Genomic DNA, 9648 nt, shown 5'->3' on the forward strand with positions numbered 1-9648 from the left:
TACATTTAGAAGAAAGGGAAATATACCTATTAGCCTTCTTTCTTCTCCTTTCCCTCATCCCAGTTGTTCTTTCATTTTGAGCACTTTATTTCTTATTTACAATATCTACTTTACTTTTTGGATTTATTTATTCTTTCTGTTTCTTACCATAGGGAAATAATACAGTGAGTTTGATTTATTTCACTTATAAACAGGTCCCTATTTTCTTCTGTTTACCAATAAAAGCCTTAAGTTTACCTTTCTTTATAGCTGAAGAACACTCCATTCTATAAAAATACTATACTATACTATAAGAATACTCCATTCTTTTTTTATCCTTTCCACAGTTGATATCATTTGGACTGTTTCCAGGAATTAGCTATGACAAGCTGAGCTGCTATAAACAATGACTGCACATGTATCTCTGTGGTATGAGGTTTCCAATTCTTCTGGGAAAATACCCGGAAGGGGAAGAGCTGGGTTGAACGGGACCTCTAATCCTAGTTTTATGAGGAATCTCCACACTAATTTCCATAGTGGTTGTACCAGTCTACCCTCCTACAAACAGTGGAAAAAAGGTTTCCTTTCTCTCCACAGCCTCACCAGCATTTATTATTGGTTGATTTCCTGATGATTACCATTTTGTTTCTGGTATAAGATGGTATCTCAGCATTGTTTTAATTTGTGTCTCTTGAATGACCAATGATGTTAAACAGGTTTTCAAATGTTTGTTTGCTATTTATATCTCTTCATTTGTGAAGTACCTATTCATCTCAGATGCCCGTTTGTGGATTGGGTCTTTGAGTTTTGGAGGCCTGAGTTTTTAAAACATTTTATATGTTCTGGACAGGAATTCTTTGTCTGGGGTAAGATGGAACCTCAGTGTTTTAGGTATGCATTTCTTAGTGCCAGGCACATATGTGTTCAGCAGCATGAGCGTCAGCCTGGCAAACACGAGGTCCTGAGTTTGATTCCTGGTACCCAAATAATAATAACAATAACAACAACAACAATAATAATAGTTTACATTTCTTGAATGACCAATGATGTTGAATGCTTTTGCATATATTTACTTACCATTTGTACTTCTTCATTTGAGAAATGTATTCACCTCAGATGCCCATTTCTGGATTGCATCTTTAAATTTTTGGGGACCAATTTTTTTAATTATCATATATTCTGGATAGAAGTCCTTTGTTGAAGGACACTGATTTTTGTCCTTGCTTCTGTTTATGCGGTGTTAGTGCATTTATTGATTTGCAGATGTTGAAGTGTTCTTGCATCCTAGGCATGAAGCCTACTTGCTTGGGTTGCACAGTATTTTTGGTGGTTCATTGTGCTTTATTTGCCAGTAACTTGTTGAGGATTTTTGTAGCTATGTTCATGAAAAGGATTGGTCTATAGCTCTCTTTCTTTATTTGATCCTTATCTGGTTTTGAAATCAGGGCAATCATAACTTCCAGGAATAACTTTGAGAGCACTCCTTCCATTTCAAATTCATTAAAGAAAGCTTATGAAGTGTAAGTATTAGAACTGAGTTTTTGTAGAACTCAGCAGTCAATTCATCTGGATGTGAGCTTTTTTTAGTAGATATTTTACTAGTGCTGCAATTTCATTGCCTGTAACTGAACAGCCCAGCATAGAAGGAACTATTTCCACAGAGCTAAAGTGAGGATGAGTTCTGAGAATCAGTATACAAACAAGAACAGAAATTGGTCAAAGCAACACAGAACCAGGTACAATGCACAGAATTTTATGACTTCAACCCTGGCTATCAGTGTAGGATGATACTATAAAACTGCAAATATTAGCTAAGTGGCCTACTCAAACAACCCCTGATGCTTTGGCTGGTAAGCTGTCTTGCTGGTGGGGGAAATAAAAGACTGCACAAATTGTTTCCCTCGGTGGTAGATGGGGGCTGAAATTGATTCACCTATATAAGTACCTGACTTGGACTGGGTAAACTTTTATAGCAATATAGGCAGAAGCCCCCTGAAGGGATCTGTTAGAAGGGACTAACACTCCTGGTAGTGGGAACCTCATAGTGATCAAATTGAAGACTTCTGGTGAATGTCTTGCTACACTGACTCCAGGGAAAAGGAAAGACAGGCTAGACAGTGAGGATGGGGTGAGGGTGGGACAGACTCTTCCCTGGAGGTCTCTGCAGCTGGGAGTGAGAGCGAAGACAGAGTAAGGAATGGAGAGCACACATGGAGATTTCCTCCGCTGTTGGATGGGTGGCTGGCTCCTTAAGAGCTGTGTGTGTGCTTTTGGGAGGAATTGTTAGAGAACATTCCTTGTGAGGCTGCTCAGAGTCTTGCAGCCATGCCTCTGCTTTGCGGTCATTGCCATTTGGCCTGAAAGATAAGATTCCTGAAGAAAACCCAAAGAAATTGTCAGAAGGGAAAACACAGTAAGTTAAAAAAAATACTGTGGAAAAGCTCACTATCAGACTTAATTCCACAGAAGAAACTCATACCTATCAGATAAATTATTACACTTATACAATAAAATAAAATAAAAACTGTGCAAAAAACACTGCAGGCCTCTGGTACACAATGAAAAATACAAATTTAATAATTTTGGAGCATACATGAATCTCAAGGTAGAGACTACATGCATTGAAAAATCGATTGAAGTGAAATAATAGCTAAAAGGGTCTAAAATCTTGAGAAAGATACAGAAGACATAGCCAGAAAAGAACTCCCACTCACATTCTGTGGTAGTTATGGTAACTGCTGTCATAGCCTCTCCTTTTGTGACATCAGCTCTTTAGCTACCACACGTAAGTCAGAAGATGCAGTATTTACATTTCTGTGTGTGAAACACTCCACTTACAATAAGGTCCTTCCGTTCCAGCTTGCTGCCAATGACGATTTCTTTTTATTATATGGCTGAATGTATTCCACTGTGAATACATATCACACTTCTATCATTCATTCCTCAATGCAAATCTCGTTTGATTCCATCGCTTCACTACTGTGAATAGTACAGCGGTGAACACTGAAGTGCAGGTATTCCTTTGGATCGCTGTTTTCTTTGGGATCTACACCCAGGAGTAGGACATTTGTGTCCTATGGTAGAGCTATACTTTTTTATTTGAGGAAACTAGTGTTTTCATGGTGACTGCACTAATTTATGTTACAAGGAACAGTGTGTAAGAAACCCTTTTCTCTAAAATGTCACCAACATTTGCTATTTCTTTGTTATTAATAGGCATCATCTTGTTGCAGGCAGCTGAGTTAGAAAGAAATATAAGCAGTCAGACAGGGCCAGGCCCTCGAAGGAGACAGCACAGAAGATGAGATGCCTTACAACTGTGGGAGGGGCGGATGCTCCTGCTGTGAACCAGACCTAAAGACCTAAAGGCCAAACAAATGGTAAACGAGTAGCACCTGGGATTGATATTCTAAATAGGTATCAATCACCTGGAAAGACCCAAGTGAGTCACTAGCCCAACCCCCAACAGAAAGAGACCCTGTCCCGCATTCCAACCTCCAATAGAAAAAGACCCTGTCCCATATTCATGCCTGCTTGCTACGTGATTAGCTTTCCAATTTGATACTGGATTTAATCAGTTTTACCTGAGCAATGGTGCTTGTAATCCCATTGGTTAACCATAGTTTTGTCCCACCTCCTGCCCACCTAAGCGAGTTCCCATTCTCTCTACCTTAGCCTCACATAGTTTTACACTATAAAAGTGCCTGGAAGAGACAGCTTCCCTTGGAACTACCCGCTCGGGCCCCCCTCCTGTCCCTCTCTTGGACAGGAGCTTTCTTTCAATAAATATATTCTGCTCATAACCTCCATTTGTTCCTAAAATTCATTCTTCGGTTTTGGAGAACATGAACTTGTGCAGGTCAGGTCCAGAGATCGTTTTTCTCTATGTCATTTGGAGGTTCCCTATATGGTTTGGAGGTCACCCACCCGAGACCAGTTTTTCTCCCTGTATCAATCTGACTATAGTGAGATGATGTATATGTGGTTTTGATTTTTCATTTCCTTGATGGTTAACAATTTATAGAATTTATATTTGATTTTTAAAGAAATTTTTGAGATTACTTGCCAGTTTTTTAATTGAAATGATTTGCTTTCTTGCCATTGAGTGTTTTTTTTTTAAATTTTATTTATTTATTTATTTGAGAGAGAGAGAGAGAGAGAGAGAGAGAGAGAGAGAGAGGCCAGCTCAGCCCACCAGGGGGCGGGCTGGCTGGCATGTGGTGCTGGGGGATTGAACCGCGGTCCCTGATGCTTTTTGCTAAGCTTGTTCTAAGTAGGTGCTTTAGACCACTGAGCCATCTCTCCAGCCCAACCATTGAGTGTTTTGAATTCTTTATATGTTTAAGATATTAAATCTAGGGCCAGGCAGATAGCTCAGTGGATAAAAACACCTGTGCAGGCAGACACAGGGACCAGGGTTCTATCCTCAGCATCAAGGTCCAAGGGGTGAGCTGAGATGGTGCTTGTGTAATGAGTCAACTCACGTTTTAGATTATAAATGTAAATCTTGTGCTTTCTGTTGTAAATGTATCCTCACCACTGTTCTAAGTTGTTTAGTAACTAGTGGCTGTTTCTTGCTCTTTGCTAAGATAAAATTCCTGTAACCCTCACCAATTCCTGTTACCAAAGTTAGCTTACAGAGATGACTTCAAAAGGAAATTAGATGGGCTTTAACTTCTTGTAACCTCCGGGCTATGCAAGGCTGCCTGCAGGTACTCAGGTGCAAATTAACCAGAAACTGAAACAAAAGCCCCAAAAATGTAGTTTGAGTTGTGGTGCCAATCACTCTGAAAGCATTATTTTGTGTCAGACAATGAATTTGTTTACCAAACTGAATGTGGTCATTCAATGGATTTGCTTATCAAACTCAATGTGGTTCCAGGGTATAAAACCCCTTCCTGCTTCCTGGGCCGCTGCCTTTTGGTCCTCTCCTGCGTGAGAGCAGACTGGGGGGCCCTGAGCTCAGTAATAAACGGCTTTCCAAATTCCAACCTGGCTGATCTGGTTCCTATTCTGAGTGACCCATAACACTTGAGACTGGGTGTGGTGGCGCACGCCTGTAAACGCAGCACTTGGGAGGCTGAAAACAGGAAGATCACAATGAGTCCAATCTATATAGTGAGACTCTGTAAACCCTGTGTTAAACACATAAAAAACATATTAAATCTTTGTTAAAAATTGTTGCAGATCATTTTTTCACATTCCAGAAAATTTTTTCACATTTTGTACTGTTTTGTTTGATAGACAGAAGTCTCATTCAATATACAAACACAATTGGTATATTTTTGTTCTTGATGTCTATGCCTTTGGGTTCTTCTTTGTCCAAAAGTTCACTGCTTATGTTGATGTCTTTAAATGTTTCTTCTGAGTTTTGTGCTACCTGTTTTATGTTCTACATGTAAATCTTTGATCCATTTTGAATAGGTTATTGTAAATGGTGAGAGACAGCACTGTCACATGTACCTGCTCACTTTATAATTTTAGTAATTAAGAAGGATAAATCTCACAATCATATACCTTTTTATTGTGTAAGTTCTGAATGCTTCCTCTTTATTACAAAAAAAGATAAAATGAAAAGGAGTGAACAAAAAATGAATTAGAGTAAAATAAATAGGGCTACAAGGCTGAACAAACATACTAGTGCTCTAAGAGAATGTCTATGCTTTTTGAAAATAAAGCCCACAACATGATCACATTTCTTTCTCAATTCAGTTTTTCAAATACTACCTTACAGCATGTTTCTTTTATAATACTATTTGCTTTCTTCTTTATTGTTAAATGTTTCGCTTTACATGAAACCACAGATTGTGTATGTGTGTGTGTGTGTGTGTGTGTGTGTGTGTGTGTATCCTTGTGTACTTTAACATCGGCCACTTGGTAAGTCACAGTAAAACTTTTCACAGCACTAAAAATATGAGCAAAAATAGAGCGCTTTTTAAATAAAAAAAAATCTAATAAACTTCACTTTTTCTAATTGATTTTCCAGGTTACCAAAAGACCAAAAAGCTACAGTTCTCAGGAAAGGCCTCTTTTGGTTCCTCTTTTTCTTTCATGGATTTCAGTACATATGCACCTGATTTTCCAGGTTACCAAAAGACCACATTCAATCTTGCTATGAAATACTCTAAACATCTTGTGTTTATGAAATTAGCACTCTGACAGGACAGTGATTCTCTCAGCAGCTAACTTACATGGGCTGCATCTCACAGGGGAAGTGTGTGCCGTCTTCAGGATTCCACTTGCTTCAGATCTCAGCAGCACCTTCAGTCCTCGTCCACTGACCAAACATTTAGGGATCCCCATCTTAAATAGAGAACCCTAAATGATACTTTACATTATTGTATGAGTTCAGATTTTATTATACTTGCGATCATAATGTTCTTTTTTTTTTTCTCCTAATGCCGCTGAACTGTCTCCCCAGCCTTGATTATAGTGCTCTTTTAACAAAAAGATGCATTTCAGAGATTAAGGGAGAGACAGATAGGTGAATCTAGAAGGGTCCCAAATGTGAAACTTTCACTGACTTAATGAATATCACTTTCCCAGAATTTAATGTGTGAATATATTCTGATAACTGAAAACTGAGAAATCTCCTGAGTATGGTGTGCAGAGATTGTACTGGAGTTCATTGCATAGGAATCATTAAAAGAGCTGTTGCGGATAAGGTTGGACTCAATGTGCAGCGTTCCCTCCCGGTCTGTCCCAGAGTCATGTCTTAAGGCCTCATGACTCTACTCATATGATTATTTTTTCTGACTCCAACCTGAATCATCTTGTTAGCATTAATTATTCAGGGGCCCCCACGAGGTAGGATTCATCATGAATACAAAGTCATCCCAATTAATCACAAACTCCAAAGAATAGAGGCTACCTTCTAGGAAATGAGACACAGACCAGAGAAGTTCTCTCTTACAGTTGAGTGACAGCCTGATGTCTCAAGCAGAGAGTAAGTCGAGAAGTAAAGGTGCACGATGGGCCTCTCACAAGCATTGGCTCCTCGATCCTCATGGCCCTGCACCACTCAGTGCAGCCAGAACTGAGTCCCTGTGATATAAATAAAAACAATTTTTCATAAGCCATAAGTAACTATAAACAACAGTTCTAAAATTTTATCTTTGTCCCTGGTGGTTCACCTTTTATATCACTTAGTGTATTTGTGCTACATATTTATTGTCACTACCCAAGAGACCTCATGACTAAATAATTCAGCACTCAGAAGTGCATTGTAGTGTTGTTACCAAGTACCTAGACTATCCTCAATACTGCATCACTAGGCATGCAGAGAGCTATTCTAGGGCCCTGGCTACAGAATCAGAGAACCCTTGGAGAGGAGGCCAGCTGGGTTACAGTCTGCCCACACTGACCCTGAGCCCATGTGTAATGTTAATGAAAGGGGAAAATGTCACTGTAAGCCATTTTGTTTGATCAATTTTTTTCCTGACACAGTAAAATTCATTTCTAATGTGAGTTATTGCAGGAGGAAAGAATGAGAGAGGGTGACTTTAAACATACTTTTTACTTTGTAGCTACTCAAACTGCTCAAGAATCATAAGAAGTTTGAACCTGAGTCTTTAGATTCTGTTTTAATATTAAACAAAATGAAAATAGATGTAGGTGTCAGTGCTTTTATGGTACACATGAGTTTCTAGGTTCATGTCTCAGTAGTGCAAAAAAGTTTTGCTTTTTAATTTAAGGAGCTTCCTGCACACATGTCCACAAGAAAGTATATGTTGGGAATCTGGCGAGATAGCTTAGTGGTCTAAAGTGCCTGCTTAGGCAAGCTTAGACAAGTGTGCAAAGACCGCAGTTCAAACTGTGGCACCACATGCCACCCCAGACTCACCCCCAGGGTGGGATGAGCCAGCCAAAAAAAAAAAAAAAAGAAAGTATTTGTTGTGTCCACAAATTAATTGCAATTTTCTCATCATTCTTTTATTCCTTGTCATGTTCCTTTTGCTTTCATTACAAAATAACTATTGTGCTATAAAAATTTATATCTCTGGCCTTTTGTAGGAAAATAAATATTTCTTGAAACTATGACATTAAGTGAAATATTACATGGTTTCTCTTATATGATAAATCAGAAATATAAATGGATTTAAGGTAAAATAACAGACAGATAATAGGAAATAGGGAGATCTCTTGGAAATTGGAAAGTAGCTAAAAGCATGAGGTGATGTAAAAATAATTAAGATGTGTTATGTCCATGTACCAACTCCTCATAATGAGTACAATCATATCAGTTCTAAATAAGGCATTAGATTGGAAAGGGTAAGGCAAATGTCTGTAGTGGGGTGAGGGGCAGCAATGGTTTGACACAATGTGCAAGAACTAGGGAAACCATGGGAGCAGGGTGGCCATGCAGATGGTTGGCAGGATGGTGGGTTCAGAGCCTGAAAGAAAGGAAAGTGTGACTGTGGTAGAGGAAAGAGTTCTGGCACTGAGAGCCACAGCACGCTGTATGTGTGTGCACACGGTCCAAGCTCTGAAGGATGTGAGAATTAGGAAGTGTGTCCACAAAAAGCAGCGTGGTGCAGGAAGGCAGATTCTCAAGGTGAACAAATCTTCCATGTGGTGGGGGGACAGCCCAGGGAGTCTGGGATCAAGCAGACTTTGGAGCTTAAAGAGGGTGTGAATGCACAAGGTTGGTATTTGTGTGGGGTCGGAGTCCAAAATGAGTTAAGAGAGAGATCTCACAGAACTAAACAGGCAAATGAAATATAGATAATTAAAATGGATTTCTTACCGTCACAAAAGTTAGAAGTGTGAAAATTGAGAGAACTAAGATGAAACCTATGGCACTGAACTGAAGTTAGAGGTCTTTGTGCGAACTCATGGATTTCAGTACATATGCACATAGAAATCAATATAGAAATAAGTGTGTGTGTGTGTGTGTGTGTGTGTGTGTGTGTGTGTGTAATATGCTGGAATGAGTTAGAAAGGAGAAATTAAAGAGGGGAACTATTTGAGAGTGAGTAGAGTGAGGAGAAATGGCATGTTGGGAACAGGTCTATGAAAATGTCCTGCAGGAAAAATTTAAGTTTTGGAGTGTTCATCTCTTTGCCTGTGGCAAAAACATCATATTTAGCATTCCCTTATGTCTGTCCAAGTGATTCAATTTAATTATCATGTGAAAAATAAGTCACATGCAGTTATGCACTGAAGTGGCATTGGGTGGAAGGGACAGAGCACTGTGGGATGAAAAATGTCCTTGTCCTTCAATGTCCAACAGAGGGAGCTGCTTTCAGGAGGGCTGCAGGAGGAAAGGCAGTGCCTGAGGGAATTAACTACTAGCAACAGTAGAAAGCAGGGAGCATAGTAGAGTTCAGACAATGCTGAATTTGCACTGTGCCTTCTCCATCAAGTTAAGGGGAGCTGACTCCTACAAGAAGGGAAGTGGACATCTCAGTTTGTGTCAACGCCGCTCATGGAATGAGCTGCCTAGTGGGTGCCTGAGACCAGCTACCAATAAAGTGAATGAAGTGTGCCGAAGTGTTTGGTCAGGGTGGGTGATTTGTAAACAACAACATTTGTACACAGAAGCACAAGTACATTTTCCAATTCCTTAATTTTGTCCATTATTTTAATTTTTGTTAGACCTATTTGTAGGATATGGGGATTGTATTCCTTACATAATTCATATGAACTCTTTTTTAATCAGGTTTCCCT

At 39.3% G+C, this 9648-nt stretch overlaps 1 protein-coding gene across 1 annotated transcript in view; it reads left to right on the forward strand.

The window, feature by feature from the left end:
- Positions 1-9648, forward strand: part of Clec12a (C-type lectin domain family 12 member A) — a 45236-nt gene that overhangs the window by 34057 nt on the left and 1531 nt on the right. The window lies entirely within an intron of this gene.

Source organism: Octodon degus, unplaced genomic scaffold (genome assembly GCF_000260255.1).
Source record: "Octodon degus isolate 3935 unplaced genomic scaffold, OctDeg1.0 scaffold00288, whole genome shotgun sequence".
Taxonomy (NCBI): Eukaryota; Metazoa; Chordata; class Mammalia; order Rodentia; family Octodontidae; genus Octodon; species Octodon degus.